This window comes from Acipenser ruthenus, chromosome 7 (genome assembly GCF_902713425.1).
Source record: "Acipenser ruthenus chromosome 7, fAciRut3.2 maternal haplotype, whole genome shotgun sequence".
In the NCBI taxonomy this organism is placed as follows: Eukaryota; Metazoa; Chordata; class Actinopteri; order Acipenseriformes; family Acipenseridae; genus Acipenser; species Acipenser ruthenus.
Genome location: NC_081195.1, coordinates 56,664,974 through 56,688,628, shown reverse-complemented (window position 1 = coordinate 56,688,628; position 23,655 = coordinate 56,664,974). Strand labels below are relative to the sequence as shown.

The 23,655-nt window shown below is 35.5% G+C and overlaps 1 protein-coding gene across 1 annotated transcript in view; it reads left to right on the top strand.

Moving 5' to 3' along the window:
* Positions 1 to 23,655, top strand: part of LOC117415557 (staphylococcal nuclease domain-containing protein 1) — a 186,814-nt gene that overhangs the window by 96,187 nt on the left and 66,972 nt on the right. The window lies entirely within an intron of this gene.

The following is a 23,655-nucleotide window of genomic DNA, read 5'->3' as shown; positions in this document are numbered from 1 at the left end:
CTTTGTAAAATGGATCCCTTGTACCTTGGGAATGAATAGTGCAGTGGTTAGCCCAGACTTCCTCAGTTTTCTGTCAGGATGCAGATATCCTTTTATTATTCTCAAACTAATTGCAATTGGCTTTCTACATTCTATTAATTATATTTAAACTTTTACTGCTTTTTTTTTTTAAATACAGTTAATCTTAATGTCTGTTCTATTTCTTTGAGGAAGAGTACTGTTCTGTTTCTGCAATATCCACTTAGCTAAATTTAAATTAAGTGTGTGAAAGTTTATTTGAACACTTTATTTATTAATGGCAAGATATTCCCTGTCTTTGTCTTAAGTAGTTAAATGCACCTGCTACAGTTTGAGTCTTTTGAAACAGTGGCAGTTGGGTCTGAATGATTAAGATCTGGCATACATTTCCAATCCCTTCATGTTCTGTAGATAAGACTTCTATTAAACGATCCCAAATGTTGAACAAGCCCCTAGTGTAAGATCTGTGTGTGTTTGGGGGTCTCTTGTTTTAATTAGTTTATTTATTAAATTTGAATTCAAACCACCGATGTAATGTTTCATTGAAGTACCACTGCATAAGGAACTCTACCTAAGGAAGTTTATGAATATGACATTGTGCACAGGGACAAAGAACACCAATATAAAATAGCAACTGTAACCTTTCTCTACCTTTGAATGATGTGTGATGTTGGGGTGCTGGTTTTGTATCCGTGTTCCAAGCACTAGTGAGTGGTGACATTTCCCTCAGGTTGGACTTGTACTTGGAACCTTCACATATTTAGATTGTAAAAGCAGGGTTTCAGTAGTACAGCTATGAGTAGCATCACTATAGGGAGTGCCCCAAAAGACTATTTTAAAGTCTTGGCAATTAAAGTCCCTTTCATGTGATTTTTCCATTAATATTTTTTGCTTGTTTCACATGGAAGATTTCTTTAGATCCTTGTCTAAAGAATATGTAGCTCTTTATTGTACCGTAGTTTCTGGAAAGCCACACAGCAGTGCAAAACGTGCTGTGATGCATCCTATGCACTTTGTCATCCCTGTAATGAGTTTGTTGTATTACAAGTTCCTATTGATAACGCACACTGTTTTTGCTGCCCCGATATTGGTTCTTAACATAACATTACATTCCTCTGCATACTTCACATAGCAACAAGCAGGCTACTAACTCTGCCTTAGCATAAGAAAATGCCTGCAACACACTGCGGAGCACTAGATTTTTAGATTTTGTTTGAAATTAACAGTAATGGCTACCTCCATTTTGTCATTTTCTCTCCTTGCAAGCTTTGGGAAAATTAACATTAAATGTGACTTCTGGTTTATATAATATATCTATGTCCTGCGTTTTTAAAGATCAGGATGCGCACTATAGTCTGGACTTTGAGTTTGAGTCCAGGCTATTCCAGAACCGACCGTGGACGGGAGCTCCCAGACGGCAGGGCACAATTGGCCGAGCGTCTCCCAGGGGGAGGTAGGGTTAGGTCGGCCAGGGTGTCCTCGGCTCACCGTGCACCAGCGACCCCTGTAGTCTGGCCGGGCGCCTGCGGGCTTGCCTGTAAGCTGCCCGAGAGCTGCGTTGTCCTCCGACGCTGTAGCTCTTGGGTAGCTGCATGGTGAGTGCGCAGTGTGAAAAAAGCGGTCTGCTAAAAAATAAACCTATACTGTAAACCACATCAAACCAAATTGGTTATAAATATGGCATTTATTAGCATAAATAAAATATTACACAAAAATACATTTGTTTATTCTGTCATTGCTTGCAGTAGTTTATACGGTCTCACTGATTTAAATACTGTGTTCCACTGCCAGCAGCTTTTACACATGTTTCAGGAAGCCTGTATATTTCAGTATTTAAAAAATGTTAGTGGTGTCTTCTGCTTTCATCTCAGCTGTGCTCTGCAACACACGTGGGCTATGTGTGCGGCATGTGCACTCATTCCCACATTCCTCGCATCCCTCTTCCTCAACCTCAGTAATATGCAAATGGATGTATGTTATACTACAAAAACTACAGTTTGACATTTGATGACATAATAATAATATCTTTATTTATTTAACTATCAAGTGACATGTTAGAAGTTTTGTATAATGTAAGTGTTTATCCAGGGAAGGTCAGACATTCATTCTTTCATTATTATTTGTTTATTTAGCAGACGCCTTTATCAAAGGCGACTTGGAGACTAGGGTGTGTGAACTATGCAGAGTAACTTACAATTACGTCTCACCCGAAAGACGGAGCACAAAGAGGTTAAGTGATTTGCTCAGCGTCACACAGTGGCTGAGGTGGGATTTGAACCGGGGACCTCCTGGTTACAAGCCCTTTTCTTTAACCACTGGACCATTCATTCATTCATTCATTCATTCATTCATTCATTCATTCATTCATTCATTCATTCATTCATTCATTCATTCATTCATTCATTCATTCATTCATTCATTCATTCATTCATTCATTCATTCATTCATTCATTCATTCATTCATTCATTCATTCATTCATTCATTCATTCATTCATTCATTCATTCATTCATTCATTCATTCATTCATTCATTCAAGATGAACAGACAGTTATCAAATTACCAGTACATGTTGTTTGAAAAGACCACAAACTATTAAGAGACTAGCAATGGTATCTTAATGAATACTATATTTCTTTGAAAAGATGTTAGGCCCAGGTAGGCTCTATCATAACCTCGGGTGAAGCCAATGCTTTAACCGGCTACTCCTTTTGAATCAATGGGTTAAGTTCTAACTTGTTTTCACAGTCACAAAAACGAATACATTGCCTGAGGTTTCAAATAAATTTCACTTTGTGTACGGTTAAGAAGTCTATAAATGTGTTTCCTTTAAGATAATGTCAGAGGCAGTTGATAGTAGAGTTGGCTGCAGAAGAAATACTCACATATGCTGAATTGTAATTGAAAACAGAGCACGTCCCCAAAGCATTGTGCAAAGAGATCTGTATCTGTGGCAAATCTTCAGTATTTTCAATGCAATCAAAGCAGAAATGCATCCAATTTGTGTCTTGCTGTCCAAGGGGAGTTTCTGGATGCACGCCAAGTCCTCAGATACATTTGGATGGCCCTTGATATACACGGTTTGTCTCTGAGAAAATTATGCCATTGGGATCAGTTTCTTTTGTAATTTTAACTTTTTTTTTTATTATTATTATTAATGCCAACATTTAAAAATATGCATTACATATTCATTTTGGATATCTGTTTAGCCGTTTTATTTCATGGTACATCAGTACATACCGATGTACCAAATATTAAACAAACATTACTGTTAGGCAGATGAGGCAAGAAGATCTAGAGTAGAGAGATATTTTAACTACATTTAATATATTGTCCACAAATTAAGTTTATTCCTTACTAAAGGACATTCTTATCTCCCAATGGCAGGCTTATTGACGTTTCGATTTTGTGTGTGGCACCATACAATATGAAAAAAAGTTTGAAAGCAAAGTATTGAAAATAAACTGCATTAAAAGGAAATAAAATCTATAATTGGGAACATCCTGCTAGTAATTTAAACAAAGCTACATGACTGAAATTGAAACATTTACAAATCCCACTTAATGATGCCGTGTTTTACTCATTAAGTTGTGAAGTCATATTTTAATCTCAAAGGCACACAATGAATAACTAAATAAATAAATAAATAGATGAGATTGGTACAGAATGGTGGCGTTTCCATGCCACATTTGCTCAAAAAATGTCTTGTGTAAAATGCTTTTTTAGGTTTCCATTCGCTCTGTTTATTTTACTCGAGTAAACTGGGCTTTTCACCCAACGTCATGCAAATGAATGGGAAAGGTGGGGGTTGATATGTAAATTAGCTATGTGTGAAGTTTGAAGATTACTAGTGAAATTTTGTGAATGTGGTTTCCATGCGCAGAGAACTGGTACACAAGTGAATCTTAGCTGCTGTAATAAAGCAAAATAAATTGTGCCTGGTTGGTTAATGTGTTTTACTGCTCTTGCCCACATTGTTTTTCAAATGTCATTAGTGGGGTGTCATGTCGTTACTAGTGAATACTGTTTCAACTAATTTATCTTGCAACACATTAATTAAAAATGAACTCTGAGGTATAAAATTAAACTGACCAACAGGTATTGGAGATCACCATGGCTGAAAACCGGCGGAGACGGTTTTATATATATATATATATATATATATATATATATTTATATATTTATATATATATGTATGTATGTATGTATGTATATTATATATATATATATATATATATATATATATATATATATATATATATGTATATATATATATATGTATATATATATATATATGTATATATGTATATATATATAATATATATATATATATAATATATATATATATAAGGGTTGGAACAATCGAAAATATCGATAATTTTTTGCAGCGATAAATTCATCGTGTTGAAAAATTATCGATAATCGTAATTATCGTCTGTGACCCAATGAAGCAGGAAGCGGCACTGAACTGTCTGCATGAGGCGTACAACATGATCTGTGTGAGCACTGCGTACATTGGGAAGTTTAGTTTTTAGTTTAAACAATGTGCTGAGACTTTTAACTTTACGTCAGGGTTTCGTATTAATAAGTTGTACACTGGCAAAGCATGACTGGTTTTCTATCATAACACAAATATTGTTTGTAAAATTGAAGAAACGCTAGCTCACTTTAAAATGAATTCATAAAGGTGGACCTTTTGACTGTTAAACATTTTGACACAGGATTTATTTTTTTTATGTAAATTGAATGTAACTGCAAAAAGAAAATGACAAAACAAACAAAAAAAAACACAACCATATGGCAAATGCTTAATATAACCTAAACAACTTTGTTGCTTCTGTTGCTTCTTTATTTTAAACCACAGTAAAGACAGGAGTACTATACTGCAGCCTATGCACTGCACTGGGAAGAATAAGCTTTGTGTGTGTGTGTGTGTGTGTGTGTGTGTGTGAGAGAGAGAGATTTATAGGAAAAGTACATACTTTATTAATATACAAATTACAATAGGTGTATTCTTATACTGACTTAGAAAGGCTGTTGTTATGCTGCTCAAGTATAAATTTGATAAATTACAATTTTTTTATGTAATTATTTGGTCAATAAATAACGATTATCGTGATAATTTACAGACACAGCTGAAAATGTCATTATCGTCCAGCCCTAATATATATATATATATATATGTGTGTGTGTGTGTGTGTGTGTGTGTGTGTGTATATATATATATATATATATATATATATATATATATATATATATATATATATATATATATATATATATAAATATATAAATAAAATAAATAAATTTCCCTTTCATTCAGGCAATACAGCATATAGGGTATCAGGTGATGCTGCGTATACTACCCTGGCTTAGAAACCCTACCCATCCAGATGGCGGACAGCTGCTGAGGAAGCATTCAACACCACGCTTGCGCAAATACGGGTTGTGGGCACTTGAAAGGGAGGTGGCGGATACTGATGAAACGTACTGAAGTGCAGCAGTAGTTCATTCCCAAAATTGCCACTGCCTGCTGTATCCTGCACAAACTCTTGTCAACAGCAAAATAAGGTGTTCAGGAATCAGTGGCTGCCTGTGAGACAGATGGGGAAGGTTCCCAGTGTTGCCAAGTCTCATGAGAAAAAAGAAACGCACATCCTTTTAAAACAAGCCCGAAACAAGCGCAACCGTATTGGTATGCAAATTTCAACCTGCGGCTCTCAAAAAACAAGCCCAATCCCGCTTATTAAAAGCTGACTTAGGCTCGTGCTGTCAGATTCTCTCCTTTCTTTTACATTTTGTTGGATTTACTTTTGTGTTAAATATTAATGATGCAAACAAATAACACAATCAATACATTCATTTGTAATTTTATTTGGTAAGTTCTGAGAGGGCATCAACAACTTTTTGGTATATATGTTCAGCTGTTTTGGGCGATCGTGCTGGCTAATGACATCCAATTCACCAACTATATTTATTAATGTGGAGGGCGGACACACGTCTTCGAACATAGCTGGGATCAAAAGGACAGGATTCAATTCAATTAGCCATTCAAGCAGCTCACTTATTCTTCATGTTTTAACTTTAGTTTTTATAGCAAGGGTATTCTCAGACATCTGCTTTAATACTATAACAAGGGCATAACGCAGTTCATGGTAAGTGGTTACCCACAAGTGATATACAACATGACAGGCCATACACAGCAAAAAACAATAATAAAAAAAGGCACCTACATTATCATTAAGGTGAACTACACCACTGCTAACCGCCCATCAGCCACTTACTTTCTGCTGTCATGGAATCCACAGTAACAACTGACCTGCTCCCTTGCAATATTTATAGTGATATCACTAAGGGTAAACAAGCTCATTCACATTTACATGTGAAATGCGGGTTTCCATGCGAAACTGGGCGTGGATTTTCCCGTGGTTTTTCGTCACTTACACGAGTAAATGAGATTTACCCTGTCCCTCTCTTTGGCCTTTATTTATTTATTTTTTGGCTACAAATCTCATTTACACAAGTAATTCTCCCAAACGTGCACACGCATCGCCATTTCACGTATAAATTGCCCCGCATGGAAACCCCATGAATGTAAACCAATAATTATAGAAATGTAGTACTGGACAAGCTATGTGACACATCATTAGCAGTGTGAGCTACCTCCCTGTTTTTCTTTGGTAATTCGGTTGATTTTCAATGGACTATTGTAGTGTTTAACTGCGGCTAGAGCTGTAAATTGCATTCCCAAAGGTAGGTTAATATTTGAGGACAATTCTGTTCTACCAAGCAGGCCCCACATTTTATATGTGGTAGTTTCCCTCCCATGCAGATGTGTCTTGTGTCTTGTTTATTCAGTGGCTTTATTACAATGCGATTTAACATTCAGTAAACGTGTGTTTTCATTATAGCTGTCGCTGTGCTAACAGACCGCTCTATAAAGGCACATTGTGAATGTTTGTTTTGAAAAAGGCTGCAGAATCAGGCTCTAAGAGACGCTGAATGTCCTTGACTTTAACTGATGTAGAAATGTGATTGGTCAGGCTTCCATGGACCTCCAGGTCTGGGACATGGCTAAATTATCTTGGAAGACAAGCACAGTAATCTTTAGAAAGCACTGAACTTTTAAGCTGCTACCCTTGTACAACCTGTTCACTAATCGATGACAAGTAAATCAAGCATAATGAGCTAAATAAGAAGAAAGCTTTTATAAGGGATTTGTTTCCATAGGTCTGTCAATGGTAGTGCATGATTGATTGCACATTGGCCTCACTGTAATGGTTGCAAAAAGATCATACTTGAGGTGGCTATTTTGGTAGAGTAATCTAATCTAGGGAAGTATCCTATGAAAATGTAAGATCAACTTTGTTGTTATTTATATTTGTTGTTCATATGAATTCTGATTTATTATTAGTATGTGCATTAGCATGGGTTGAGCAATTTACTGTTCAATTTAGACACTATGTAAAATGCATTCTTTGCTTTATTAACCACAAACAGTGACTGTAAAGCAAATAAACACAAACAGCATTTTTTTTGCAGATGGATTATACTTCAAGGCCTGCATGCACACACTGTACAATATATTTATAAAGAAACGATAATATTGTATTCCTTATTGATCGCCTTGCTATAACAATATAAAGCATCCCGACTTTCTCCAAACGCAGAATATTGCATATATTATATAGATTTACCATCCAAAAATGTGGTTGACAGGTAAGTAAATTGGTAGGTTATGCTGAGGGGCACTAAGACGGCACAGAGAAATCAAGAATCCAGTCGCTTATTCACCAGTCACAAAACACACATTGCAAGTAAACAGTTTCTTTTTTTAAATTGAAATTCCAGATTCAGGCAGGCTACAATGATTTTTTTTTTTCAATGCGTAAAACACCCATTACTCGGCTTATCTGGAGCACTGCCTACTACTGACTGACTGGTTTCTTTCTTAATCACATTTGGTAAATTATTTTTCTTTAATTTTAGATGAATTACAATGCATATAATGTTGCTTAGTATACACCTTTTTCACCCATTGTGTTACTGTGTGTACTTTCATCGATATATTTTCAAAAAAAAAAAAATGTAAGAATCATTGATCAGCTGTAGAAGAACCGGTAAATGCCCTGTGTGTGACATATTAATTGGGCACAGCAGTAAGAGTTATATTGCTGCTTGTGGAATCTAATTTAGCTTGTGTCACGGTACAGAATAACATGTAAATTATTAGGGAAAAGAACTGCTAATTGGGGCGGGAGGTTTTATACAGTAAAAGTACATTAGAATTTTCAGATTGAATGCTTGCACAATTTGAATTTTTGTTTCTGTGTAGTTCTAGGCACATTAACCAACCTCAAGTGTTTACTTGGTCAGCTGCTGATCAGAAGCAAAGAATATATTTGAAATTTGTTTTCTTTTGTATTGGCTAAACTTGTATAGAAAAATCATGGACCATGCAAGAGTAGATATTTATATTGCTGTAACATGTATGTGATGGTGAGAGTTAGCATGGCTTTAGCAAAAAAAAAAAGTGGTTGGTATATGTAATCAGTTTATAACAGCATTGATACAATTCCTACTTCTAAACCCTTCTAATACAAACAGATTTGTTACAAACCCAATTTTCCTATTTTTGCTTGGATTTCAGGATTAAAACAGATTGCATGCGCTGCATGGGTCCTTTCTGGAATACATGGACAAGAAGGTTGACACAGCAGTGAACCTCTTTTGAGCAATCTCTTGCTATGCCACTTGTTTTAGGAGACTTTGAAATACCTTGGTTGATTTTTGGGTATACTAGATTTGAAATTTAAAATTTAACATTCAGTATTTAGGAAGACAGGGAAGGCACCTTTCAAATTTTATATGAATTAAGCAAAATACAATTCTCACCCATGGAATCATTTGGACTGGCAAAATCCTTATTCCAGGTCTAAGGAATTGAATGCAAAATAACCGTGAATTGCCAATTTCTGTGTTTTGAAGTAAACCGAGCATTTTGGTGCTTTGTGCGTGGCTGTAAAAGTTTACACTTGATTGATGTTAGTTTTATGTCCTATTGTAGACCAATTAAGAAAGGTAAAGGTAATATTGCTTGTACTTTAACAGGATGCAGCTAGTGTACCTTGCACATATTCAGACACCACCTTGAAGTCTGTTCTGCTGAGGAGTAAGACTGCCACTTCCCCTTTTAACAGGAGGTTGTCTCCCAAGGTAGAATTGACACATGCAGGGCTGAATAATTGAGACTGACAGTAGAGTTCACTCAACATTTAATGTCTGTTTTGTGAAATACATGGTTTAAGAAGGCTCACCGGAGTTCTCCATCCACCATTTCAGAGGAAATGGTTTATAACAATTACCATGCCATGAATAGATCTGGTGAGGTTACTGGAGTGGTATTAGTCATGGTGACTATCCTCCTGCAGCCCTCGCACCCCACATGTCGTACAGTGTAATGTACAATGCAAAATATTGCGATATTGGAAGTTGCAAGAGAATATACGCTGGGGTGGTCTGATCCATACATGGGGTGTGTTTTTTTATTATTATTTTTTTTTTACAATGTTTTTAGTTTTCTTAAATGTTTTCTTTAACGTCTGAATGGTGTATGTTTGTATGCTTATTTTCAGAATGAAGGACAAACGGCATAAAATAGGAAGATAATTGCACACAATTCTGCTGGCTCAAGCAAAATTGTACTGAAATACCCTGAGCAATATTTTATGGGCAAGTTGATTAGTCTACTGCAGATATTCCATTATGACCATGAGATACATCAATTGCAAATGTTGGACAGCAAAATCACCAGTGCTTTTTGGCTGTTAATGTCTGGACATGAGTGTCAGAGTACAGTTAGTCATTCTTTTTTCTGTGAATATTGCAGTCTCGCTATAATCCAGTAACCAGAAGCAGGTGAAAATAACATAATGGATCAAACAGTGTATGCCTTTGCAGAATTCTGAATTAATGAAAGTTTATGATTTGTAAAATTGGTTGTTGTGGTCCTAGCCTTAAGTATATGCATTGTAGACCCTACTGTACTGTGCCTGCAAGGCAAAACTGATATATAAAATAGTCCAATGCAAGCATATCAGAATTGGCACTAACAGTTTGCAAGGGAGTTGGAAAGGATAGCAAGCCATGCCCATGCAGGAGGTGTTTTGAATAGTGTAGCTTTTGTTCATTTTAAGAACAGTGAAATTTTGGCCTTAAAGCTTTGAGATGCTTTTGCGTTTTGAGTAATTAGTGAGACAGACCTGTGTGTCCTTACATCTGGATGATGAATGTCCAGTTGCCACATGGCCTGCCCTTTTTCAGCACTATTTAGTGAAATAGATTGGATTTGACAGGACACTGTCCCTGTCATGCATTGCCCTTTACACCAACACAAGTGTTACTGAGCAACTTCTTAACACAATTACTACCTAATAAAACTCTCCTTACTTTCATTACAACGAATTTGCATTGATTAATGAGCGTGGTTTCCCCTGCAGCCTGCAGTGCCAGAAGAATGAGAGGTAGGCTAGAATGTCGGCAACCCTAACATGCTGGCCTGGCAGACCTGGTCAGTTCGAGTGGAAACAAGGAATGTGGTCATTGCTTTAAAAAATAAAAATAATGGAGTAAACGTCAAATTGCACTGGTACACATACTACTCCATAAACACTGAGGCGGAAACCTAGATTTGATTTTAAAAAGTTTAGGAACAATTCTAAGGGTTTAATTTGAAACTCTAAACATCCACAAATAGATTAGGCATTAGTAAACATAGCTTTGTCTCAGTTATTTTTCTTGTTTTAGTTTAATGTGTCGATTATTTTTCAGTATGTTCTTTTATTGTCAGCGTGAACGTGTACCTCAATGCAGCGCTGTGCATTCTCTGCCTCATCTGACCCACTTCTGCTATTTTTGCTTTTTGTATGCTTCAAAACATTAGTTTTCTTTCGACTATTCATAAACTTATTTACATTTTCTCCCCATTGCTCATAAATATTATATTTTCATGCAAGTATATTTCAATTTAGTTTTTGATCAAGCTAGTAGTTACTACGCCCAGCAATTGCCACGATAATCAGACTTTGATTGGCCAACGTTATTCAGGTGTTAGTGTGTTTGTATAGTGATAGAGAACCACAGTTGAACGTTATTTGATCCTCTGATGTCTAAACATCTGCTGTATCCTAGGATACAGTGTACTGCTTATTACAATGCCAGAGTCAAAATAAGCCTAGAAAACAGTACTGGGATAATATTGACTAATGGACAAAAATTTGGTATAAATCAGTAAAAAACGATGTCCAGTTATTCCTGTTGTTTTTCGGTAATTCGGAATAAACTAGAAACGCAGAACACTAAGTATACAATATAAAATGTTTATGTATTTAACTTTTTTATGCCAAGTTGATCTTTTCTCAACAGCCTTTAGCACAACCATCTTCTGGTGGGAGACTGAAAAATTGAGCCAGCCTATACAGTATCTTAATTGGATCGTGCAATTTTTTTTTTTTTTTTAAATAGTCAAAACAGATTCATTCCTTGTTCTTCAAACAAGTGCTTCAAACTAGTGGCAAACAGTATGCAATGGGTTGTGAGGCATTTAAAATGGACCAAGAAGGAAACCAATTAAATAAGTAACATGATGATATGCAGAGAAGTCATGTAGAGGCTGTTGCTAGAGGCATATATAGGCATATAATAGGCATTTTCATCTAAGCAATAATATGAACCCTTTGCGGTCCATTGTCGGACTGGGTCCGACATTGCAATTATTCCTCACAGGTCCTTTGTCGGACTGGGTCCGACATCATTATAGCAACGCAATAAACGGGTGTTTAGTCGTTTTTTCTCCGGAAAAAGCCGAGATAACGCTTCAATTGCCGAGTGGGAGCGACAGGAGCCGAGACAAGTCGGGGGGGGGGGGGGGGGGAGCGTATCTCATGAATAGTCATACATGGTATCAGGTATCAGATAACGGGGCGGTCATAGTAAACAAGCTGGCTGAGTGCGTCAGGGCACAGAAACTATCATGGACATTTGCAGAGCTTTTTTCAGATGTTATAGTAATAAAATAATGACTTGGATCGCATTATTGAGGAGTTTGGTGATAAAACGAGTGATCCGGAGATGATCGACCGGTATGTACGACTATTATTATTATTTATTTATTATTATTATTATTATTATTTTTATTTCTTACATAGGTGAACGCTATAGCAAACGAAAGGGTGGGGCGGGGCTGGAGATGCCTAGTGAGTGCTTTGTTGATATGCAGGGCCATTTAAACCCGTTTGACTGTGAAAAAAAATACTTTTAAACAGCGCGTATAAAATTAACTGCGCGTGTGAAAATTAATTAGACCTGGCGTGCCTGACGCGCAATTAATAAATGGACTGCAAAGGGTTGTTTGATTTCTCTATTGCACAAAGGAAATACACAAGCTTGAGGTGGCTGCATTAACCTCTGCATCTATACAGAAATCCAACTGATTACGAACATACGTTTGTCATTGCTGTTTTCATCTTTCTCTTCTCTACTTTCTATTGCCTATTTGTGTACTGGCTGGTGTTGCAACTCTTAATTTAGTTTTGTTTATGTATACACACCTGTTTTTAATAGTATTTCTTGGGTGGACCATTTTAAAGGCATGTATAGCTAGGCCAGTATAGTCAACAGTTTGTGGTTGGATTGTTTTAGTAAAAATAACGCTGTAGTCATTAATGCTTATTTTAATTGAACTATACAAGTTGTACCAAGTTTGTATAGTACTGTATTAGGGATGTGCTTTTGGTACATTTTTATGAATGTTTTAAATGTTATGCAGGTGTCGGTGTTTAAACCAGATCTACATGCGCACACACACACACTTTTTATATTGCATTCTGATGGATACTGACAGCCCTGGTTAGTGTTTTCCATGCAAAGAAGTCCTCATTTAAGCAAGTAAAGTTTTTAACATCGCAAAGACTGAACTACAGTAAAAAAAAAAAAAACGTACACACCAAAGTATATATTGAAATTAGTGCTGTCACTCGATTCAAGTTTTTGATCAGTTAATTTATGGGTATTAGTTGAATAACCTGTAGAGTAAATCGGTAGATTCATCCGTGCACATTTTTAATAAAGGTAACGATCTTATAGCAACTGTCCTGCATGTAATACTAAAAAATCAATAGAATAAAAAAAAAAAAATTGGAATTTGGTCTTTTTAAAAGCATTTGTTTTATTTTTCTTAGTAAATGTCTCTTTGTATTTGTACTGCGCTATTGAGATGTACCTGGCCCTGTGGGCACAAAGTGAATAAACTAAACTTTTTTTTTTTTTTTTTTTATACATTATATTGTATTCAAAGAACACAACAAAACCAATGATAATAAATAATAAAAGATTCCAATACATTGTTGTTCCAATACACAAACAGGAAAGCCATTTTTTGTTGGTTTATTTTTTTAATATCCCCGTTGACAAATTACATAGATCTCAATGACCTTTTTTTTTTTTTTTTTTTTTTTTTTTTTTTAAACAAATGGTTTGCATAAAGGTGTACTGGTAAATTAAAGCCTATACATAATTAATTTACATTTATGCGTTCTCTGAATTTAATATTGGAATTAAAAAAAGGCCTTTTAACATCCATATTATGCATTTTCACAGTTACCATCTAGAGTGTTCTGTTTTATTATGAATGTTTTGCTTTTTTACTGCATTCAGTAATTCTGAATGTTTTCATTTAAAATAATGAAGCATTGACATTTGTGTGTTAGCAATTTTGTTTGGCATAATGATTTACATACCATTATTATAAAAAGTGATTCAGTGGTATTAAGACTGCTACTTGGACTCAGTCGTCCATGGTAACTACATTTGATCTTTTGTCTGCAAAAGAATGTGTTTAGAAGGATGTTTGTCTTCATGTTCGAGAGTCTAGAAGTGCCCAATCACCATTTTTAAACATCCTCTGGGATTCTTCATGTGAACCTCAGGATACATCATACAACCCTTAATCTGTTGTAGCACCACAGGTCTGTTTCTTGTTTGCAACTTTCTGAGCGCAGTTGCTCTCAAATGTACTCCATCTCCTTCCCTCTTCCTGAGGGAAACCTGAAGCAAGAACAGAATGCTGACAGGCAGGACCTTTCTCACAATTATTGGAGAAAGCTTTAAGCTTCCCACTTTTTTTTTGGCATTCATTTCGGTCAGTTCCCTCTGATTTTGATAACTTTTGGTACAGACTGGTAGCAACCCAATGACTTTTCAAATTGGTCAGCAGCAGTGCCTCCTGGAAACTCTGTGTAGCAGGACACAAAAGATAGTCAGTGCTTTCTTTTTCTGTAACTTTTTTTTTTTAATCAAATCGTGTTCAATTGTCCTTTTTTAGTGTTTCCAGAAAAAGCGAATGCAGAAATCATTTTAAAATATTGAGTAGGGAAGAGAGGTTCCCTGCCTCATTGTCTTTCGAGGGGTAATGCTTTGATCCATTTAGACAGCAAGCCAGTGACAGCAATTATGTTAAGATCTGTAGCATATATCAGACTTATCTACGAGGACGAATGACAGATGAGCATGATGGTAATGTCAGATGTGTGTATTGTATTTAAAATGAATGCACCTTTTAAAGCCTAGATGGATGTACACATGTCAACTGATTTAAATGCTGATTTAAGTTGCCTCCTTTTCATCCTGCTGTGCTGACCTGATTTACCTAGATTGCTCCAGTAAAAACCCAACTGTGTGTGTGTGTAATATATATATATATATATATATATATATATATATATATATATATATATATATATATATATATATATATATATATATATATATATATATATATATAAAATATTATTCATTTTCTAGTTCAAATTTTGGATTCAATAGAGAACCCAATATAAAAAGCCATCTTATCTATAAATGCCACGTTTTCTAAGTACCACTGACATTCCTCACTGGCACACTTCACTGTTTAATTTCAGTTTCCCATTAAAAGGCAATGTTAATAAAGCCATCTTACTTAAAATTAATTGGTATGTCAGTGAGGGAACTGTTTGATATGAAAGTTGACCTGATCAGTGTTATCTGCATAATTCCCAGCCTGTAGCCAATATAGAAAAAGAAAGTAGTACAGTAGGTGTTGTATTTGTACTGTGTATATGGTTAAGATTTTTGGGTTAATTGTAGTACTGTAGATAAAGTGAAACTGGTGTACATTAACAATAGGTCTTGAACTAGTTATTTAATGTTGATCCTTCATGAAAGAATATATGTTATAAACATGTCCCACTGGCCTATAAGTAGCTGCATTCTTATATTGTCTAGTGTCCAGCTATAACCTTTTACTAGGGTAAAAATGAGTATGCATTTCTGCAGATATGGTGCTCGGTGTATTGTCACCAGTGAACATTTTTCAGTAAGACTGCTGAAGTTGGTTTCCATTTTCTGCATCATCCATCGTTGCACCCATCATCTTGCCTTTGCTGAGATTGCAGCTTGGTAGTTTCTGTATGCCTTCCTTTCTTTATTTTTTTTCTCAAGTTGCACTGTGCATTATTATACACCCATCCTGCGTTTCTTTGGACGATTAGCAGCATCTGTGAATCTCACAGCCTCAAACCCCACCCCTCATCCCAATATCTTTTTCCATTCCCCCTGTTTGTTGCTTTCATAGCCTGACCTCAATTTTTTTAAAATCTTTTTTTGATGATGCTGCAGAAATATAAAACAAGTCATGAAATGTATTCCAGATAGGTTTGCCTTACAAGCCAGCATGTAAAAGCTTGCTGATGTTTTAAAATGTTTAATGTAAAAAGCTTCCAGTTGCATTTTTCTTAATCCCATTGAGCAGATGCAGCCGTGTGGAATTTGCAATGTACACTGGATTTGGGGGATGTAACTTTTTTTTTTCTTTAAAAAAAAAATACATGCATTTATTTTGGAGATGCAAATATGTATGCATAATCAGATGCATTAATAATCTGCAATTCTCCCCACTGGGGATGCATATTAATCAATGACTGGGCTAGTCAAGGTGTCAAATCTGTTGTCGATATCAAACTAGGTCAGGTGAACTACCAGTACTTGTGTATAAATGTTAGCCTCTGATTGGCAAGGCAAGTTTAAAGCAGTGTCTTCAAAATAAATCATACAAATTGAATTCAACTTTGCACGAACATGTATGCTAAGAGATGATCTTCCACATACTGTTGATGGATTCACAGTGACCTACATATTCAAGGAGTTTACAAATGTAATTCGGTTCATCATTTGGTGTATTTAGAGGCTAGTATTGCTTCAAATTCATACACACTTATGAGTTTGTAAATGTTCAGTATATTCAGCAGGCAGCTTCTTCAGAGACTTCTATTTCTTTTCTTCCACATTAATCACATTTTGCCAGTGTCATCTGAACAACCCCAACCCCAAATCTTGAGAGACTTTTCAATGTAATTGCAGCCACCACTGGCAGCCGGAGGGACCTGGCATTTCTAATTAAACTGATTAGGTTAAGCTTACCTCTGGATAGAACATCTTAAAATAAATAAAATAAATTATATATATAGTGACAAATCCGTTGGATGTGGTGAACAGTTTAAGCTTTCCAGAGCCCACTTGATCGTCAAACACTGCTTTAAAATCTGTTTTTCCACTGTTGAATTAAGTTGGTAAACCAGTTTCAGAATTGAAAGTAAAATCAGGATCTATTATTTGTTCAGGAGTATTCAGATAAAGCCTTCATTAGGTTGCTATAACTAAAACATTAACTACCGTTTGATATGTATTGTTAAATTTTGGTTTTACTTCTACAGTATACTGTGTGCATGTGTGTAAAATCAAATTTTTCAAAAGGTGAGTTTTTTGTAGGTGGTTTGTATTTCTTTTGAAAGTCACATCTCCAACCTGGACAAGAGTATGTGAAATATTTGTAATTTGATGTCCACTTATTATTTTTTATTTATTTATTTATTTATTTATTTATTTATTGCTGAAAAAAAGGAATTTTAGTTTTTTCTATTGATTTTAATAACTAGGCTGTTACAGCTCATTCACTGCACACTCGACTCTAAAGTACACAGAAATGAACATTTCAATACATCATTACTTTGCTACCAATAAATGCAAAATGTGAGCACTTTATATTCTCAAGTGGCAAATTCCAGGGATTCTGAAATGTGTTTTTACGGTACATACGCCGTCCCCATGCCACAGGATGGCAGTCAACTCTTGAAAGGTGAATTAATTATTTGCGTTAAATGTTAAGTCGAAATATAGGGCAGCAGTGTGGAGTAGTGGTTAGGGCTCCGGACTCTTGACCGGAGGGTCGTGGGTTCAATCCCTTGTGGGGGACACTGCTGCTGTACCCTTGAGCAAGGTACTTTACTTAAATTGCTCCAGTAAAAAACCCAACTGTATAAATGGGTAATTGCATGTAAAAATAATGTGATATCTTGTAACAATTGTAAGTCGCCCTGGATAAGGGCGTCTGCTAAGAAATAAATAATAATAATAATAATATATAAGAACATCTATGTATTAATTTATGTTCTTTGCAAGGCTCCTGTTTATAGTTAATCAATAATAAATTAAATCAAGTAGACACATATAAGTGTTTTACTTATTTAAGTTCTACCTTAGAATTTGGATTGTTTTTTGAAGTTATGGATGCATATGGCTTTGGCTATACAGTACTGCATAATGCATTGGTGAAACAGCATACATTTTAGTTATTGTTTTGCATGGGTTTCACATATTATCTTGTTATACAGCTTCCCCCTTAGCTTCTATGTAAACCTTATTCAATACAATTATTATTATTATTATTATTATTATTTGTTTATTTAGCAGACGCCTTTATCCAAGGCGACTTCAGAGACTAGGGTGTGTGAACTATGCATCAGCTGCAGAGTCACTTACAATTACATTTCACCCGAAAGACAGAGCACAAGGAGGTGAAGTGACTTGCTCAGGGTCACACGATGAGTCAGTGGCTGAGGTGGGATTTGAACCGGGGACCTCCTGGTTACAAGCCCTTTTCTTTAACCACTGGACCACACAGCCTCCTTTTAACATCAAATAGCCTCGCTTCCCCGCTATCCTTCCCTAATTCTCTGTCAACACTTGCTCTTTCTGAGATGAGGTTATTTGTATTATACTGTATTTATTTATTTATTTGTGTATTTATTTTTATGATGTGCCTGGTCAAGGTCAAGTTAGTTCTGCACTGTGCTAGTTCATGCTGAGGAGCAGAGCAAAAGTGAGCAATACTGCTGGGACCCTTTGTCTTGAAATATTTAGATACAATGTTCACATCTGTTTAACAGCTTCCAGGTCTAATCTTTAGTGGTGAGAATTGCTCTGTTAGGAATTAATTTCTATAAATCGAAAAACACCTGGTTACTGTTTGTTGATGAACTTGATGGCTGTGCAATGATATTGAGTTATGTAGGCAGCATTTGTGTTTGTCTTTAAAAATTTTGCTTGGTCAGTTTACTGTTTTGATAACTATATATACAGGGCCCAATTAACCGTAGCTGCCCTTCTCAGTTGCCACAATACCCCTGAAAATGTATGTCTATTCACGGCCATTATGGCCGAAGTGCCCTTTTAGTTTCAGCAACTAGAGTGGTGCCTGTATTAGGAAGTTGATTTGCGTGGTTAAGTCGCACCAATTCCATACACTTATCTATATTTATGAATGCACTATGACGTCAATATATAAAGGGGGGAAAAAAAAGATGGCATATCGTATGTTTTTAACTGAAGCGCAAGAGGGACAATAACAATCTGATCGAATACAAATGCCTGGGAGTCCAGAGGTGCTCTATTAACACCAGCAGAATACAGTAACCCAGGTTCATGCAGCAGCTGTGATGACCAAACGTGTGTGAGTACTGTTTTGTAAAAATGTTGCTTAAAATGAAACCCTGCATTCAAGAAATTTTAGAACAATAATGTTAATAATTTTAAATAATTATTTAAAAAACAAACATCGGCTAATTTTTTATTTGAACTCCAGGAAACCAATGTTGTCTCTCGCCACTGAAATCGTAGTGTGTGTCAAAGTTTTGAATGTGAATAGCTTTATCATTTGTTGCATATTCTTTTAACAGCCGCATCTATCCCAAGTTTTATTCGAGTAAGGATGGTTTAATTGTGCAGCAGTTTACTTAGTTACACGACGAGTTGATAATATCTCTTGACTTCAGCCAAAGAAGCAGGCACGGTAATTTAAGACGTTGCTATAATGGGTTTTGAACTAAAGCGGGGTCAGCTGCAGTTTCTCATTGACCTTTTTAAGAATGGTGACAGCAGAACGCATATAAATATTTGGGGCTGTAATTAGTAAGTGGACTCCTGAGAAAAAAATAAAAATATTTGAAATGTACTGAGTAGACGTTACAAAAGCAAAATTTACTTTCCATAAATGAATGGCCAGCTCCCGACAAGCACATCATACACTAGTCAGTGGAGCAGATGTTGACCTGTTTCGATTTTGACAGTTCAATTCAAAACATACAGTGCGTAAGCTAATCTTCTCGGAAACCACTGGCATTTAACCAGATGAGCTCCCTTACAGATGACAATATTTTTTTGCTTTACTCACTAAGCTGATCTTGTAAAGCAAAAGTGGCAAAATTGAGAGTGGATGTGAAGCCCCTTTTTTGTGTTCTATCAAGGGGGCATGCAACTAATTCATGCCCCAATATCTTGCTGCAGAAATGCAATAAATGACTGCGATGAATTGTCAGTTGTTCGACAGCTGAATGGTCAGTGAAATTTTCATTTAGACGATGTGGAATCAATGAAGAGCTTCACTCCATAGTAAGAATAAAAGGCCTTTCATGCTTAATAACTGTTTTTTAATTTGATTTTGGAGGGGGTAAGGTTACACAAGTCTAATGTCATCATTTTGCTCCCTCGGTTTTCATTTTCTTACACACAGACTGTATTTGACAGTGCATTAACTTTAACTTTATTTCTGGAGTTAAGAATAGTTTTAATTTGGGAGGTGGGCAAATTCTCTCCCTGATTTTATTTTATTTATTTTTTTCTGCTGTGAAAACAGAGTGACAAGTCTATCCTCAGTGGACTATTGCACCCAAAATAAAGGCTTGCTGTGAAAACAGTGTGTTTACAGCAGGGGCTCCAACCCTGGTCCTGGAGAGCTACAAGGTCTTCTGGTTTTCTTTCAACTGAGCTCTCAGTTATTTAATTGCAAGATTTACAGGTGTTCCAGATCTTTAGCCATTGATGTAAAGACACCTATAAAACCTGCAGGTTTGGGGCTCTCCAGGACCAGGGTTGGAGACCCCTGGTCTACAGTATATGACAATCTTCCTTAAATCAAGTTATGGCTTAACCCTACTGATGCATGTGTTGAACAACTCAATTCCAAATGTATAGAGTGATTGTATAAGTCTACAGTGAAACCTGCCGAATGTCACTCCTGTTAACCCAGTACTGCCCTGGATATGTCCCATTCCTATTTTAATGCTCATTTTCTCAAAGCCAAATATATTGGACACTGGGCAGCAAAGGGTTAATGTTACACCCTGCACATTGGCAATATCCCCTTGTCTGACCTGTATGAATAATTGTTTTGTCCTTGAGATTTTTATTTATTTATTTATTTATTTATTTATTTATTTATTTTTTTTTTTTTTTTTTCTTTCCCCCCCCTTGGAACCCAAATATGATTTACACCACAAGTTTTTGTACATATTTTTCATAAATCTGAATGCAGTTGAAATGTTTTTAACAAGATAATTTAGGTTGAAGCTAAATATCTTACAAACATATAATGGAGAAGCCCACTGAAGAGCATATTATGAGTGAACGTTTTATTAGCCCCATTAAAGGTGACTGGGTATTAAAATACTGCTGTCAAAGACAGCAACCTCGATTTGATCCCTGGAAAGACTTCTAGAGCTGACCTATACTGTAGATGCTGTGGCCAACAAGCACACTAACTTTTCATTCATATATATATATATATATATATATATATATATATATATATATATATATATATTAATGTAAAAAATGTAAATATGCAGCATTTTGATGAGGATGTGTTTCTAGTTGCTGCTCCAGAAAGAAATCAAATGCCCTGGACACAGAAAACCTGCAATATTTGATGCAGCATCTCTAAAACCATCACAGGGGAAGTTATTGTTTCCTACAGTACATCCAGTGTAAAAATGTACATATCAGCTACTGTATGCATAAAATATTTGAGCACTCTGTTGCAATGACAACTTATAGATTCGGACATGAGATCTGTAGCACGTCCGTGTGTTGTCAGTTTCAGAAACAGTGCTATGAAATCCAAATCCAAGGCTTGTATATATACAAGCCTGTATCTAAAGGCCTAGAGGCATTTATTATTTTGTAGGTTGCACGCTGTTACAACCTTTTATAGGAACCGAAAAGCTTAACTTTAAGTATAGGACATGAGATGTGTTTGGTACACAGATAAATATTTTGCTAGTTTGACATTAATTAATTGGAGCCTGGTTTGCACACGTCAGTAAGGAGAAACGTGGTATGCCTTTGTGATGAATGTCAGCAACTTTGTAAGCATTTGTTGGTATTAAATATTAATTTAGATGAACTGTGGGAAGCAGCACACAAGTACACACAGGCTTACATTTGTGGGATGTGCGGTGATGGCTCTTTTTAACCGTTGGAATTGGGATATTTCTGTCATGGTTGTAACCTTTGGCAGTGTTTCCCATTTAACCTACGTTAGTATCCCCCTTAAGTAGTTATTTGTAATGAACATAGCACACTGTTCAATAAGCTTTTTTGACATGATTTATATACTGTACAATTTCATAGCAAAAGGCATTCTGTAAAAGACCATGTCTTGCGTACAATTTAAGTATTAAAAGGGCAAGATTTAGACAAGCTTATTTAAAAAGGGCATTATTTACAGCAGTCAACAATAACTTGTTAAAATGCAGATGATTACTCAAAACAATTGGTTATCCCTTTTGTTTACACTACCTTTTTAATACATCATACATTAACATTTATCAAAACATGGCAGAAGGCATTTCAATTACTGTAGAGTAATTAAGAAAAGGTGGGCAAAAGATGCTCTAGAAGTGTTGGTACTGAGGCGGATAATTGAGAAAATGAACAAATACCAGCCAAATGGTTAATATTTAGTGACACACCATACATCACCCGGCAGTGCTGTATGCAAAAGAGCGATCCGGACTGTAAAGATTATAATTGATGGTGATTTAGTTTACAAATTTCGAAATTGTGTACAATGAAGTTTTTTCTCAGAATGAAGTGCATTTTACAGAACAATGTTCCACGAAGTTACTATAAAAATTTTGCATTTTTTGTGCTTTGATTGGCTCACTGCCTTGTCACTCAAGTGTATTCTCGTGCGAGTTGTGCTCGACAGAGCTAGTGGGAGACATTAACAGTTTAGTAGGCTAAACCTGAATAGTGTGTGTACTTTTTTGTGTAGTGTGTAGTTTTTGAGTGCCACCAATATTCTCTGTTTTGTTAACAATAAATTAATTAATAAAATAGTACGTAAAAGGAGATTTTTTTTCAATTCTTTTAGAAATGCTTCTTTTTAAAGAAAAGTTTTATTTTAAAAGACTTGTGGTACAGAACAGATCCACAATCAATTTACTATAATAATTAAGAGGCTAATGGAATTTTATAGTTGTTACTGACCTACCAACCTTTTTATGTGGGTGTTGCAACACCATTATCTCCTCTTACCACCCTTGCTTCAAATTTGAAACCTAATTTACAAATGTTGTGTGATGTCTCTTTGTGGTCTTGTAGTTTCTATGATGGTAGATATTAAGTGCATTAAGCAGGGCCAGAGGATTGCATATTTTTCCTGAGTAATCTATAATATGGATTTAGTAGGTGACCGCATGCCCTCTGTTTCCAGCCATCTCGAGGATTTTACTGACAAAAGACCTATATTGCACTATTTTCAGCTTCTCCAATGGCATTTTCTTTCCCATTGCACCTTGTACATTTTTAGCTGTTACCTACTTTACCCACTGGGCAAAAGAGTTTGTAAAATGCTGCATTTCTTTTAAAGTTAACTGGTGCATTGCTATTAACTTAAGTGCAAATCCTTCAGAACTTTGTACAGATTAGCAGTGCACATTTTAATATCCTTATTACATATCTTCTTTTTTGTAATGTGTAGTACTAGTTCCAAACCTTTCAGTGATTTTTATCATTTTGGGTTATTTGAGATTAGAAAACGGAGTAGTTAATGCAGTGTAGTTCATTTATTTTTATTTATTTATTTATTTATTTATTTATTTATTTATTTATTTGTTTATTTGTTTGTTTGTTTATTTAAGTACCTCAATACAGTTCACAGTAGATAGGAGTAAGCATTTTTATTCAAATGCCAAGAGTCCAAATGGAAATGAAAGTCATTATTTTACTTTAGGTAACATCGGTAGAAAATCTATACATTTGGCTTTATATATATATATATATATATATATATATATAACATTCACTTTTGCATGATTTACAGATAATGTGTTCTGCATATTTAAGAATCAATATATTCTGATTTATGTTTTGCTGTGTGCACAGGTATGCATACAGGCACACAGATATGTGTGTGTTTGATTTTCAGC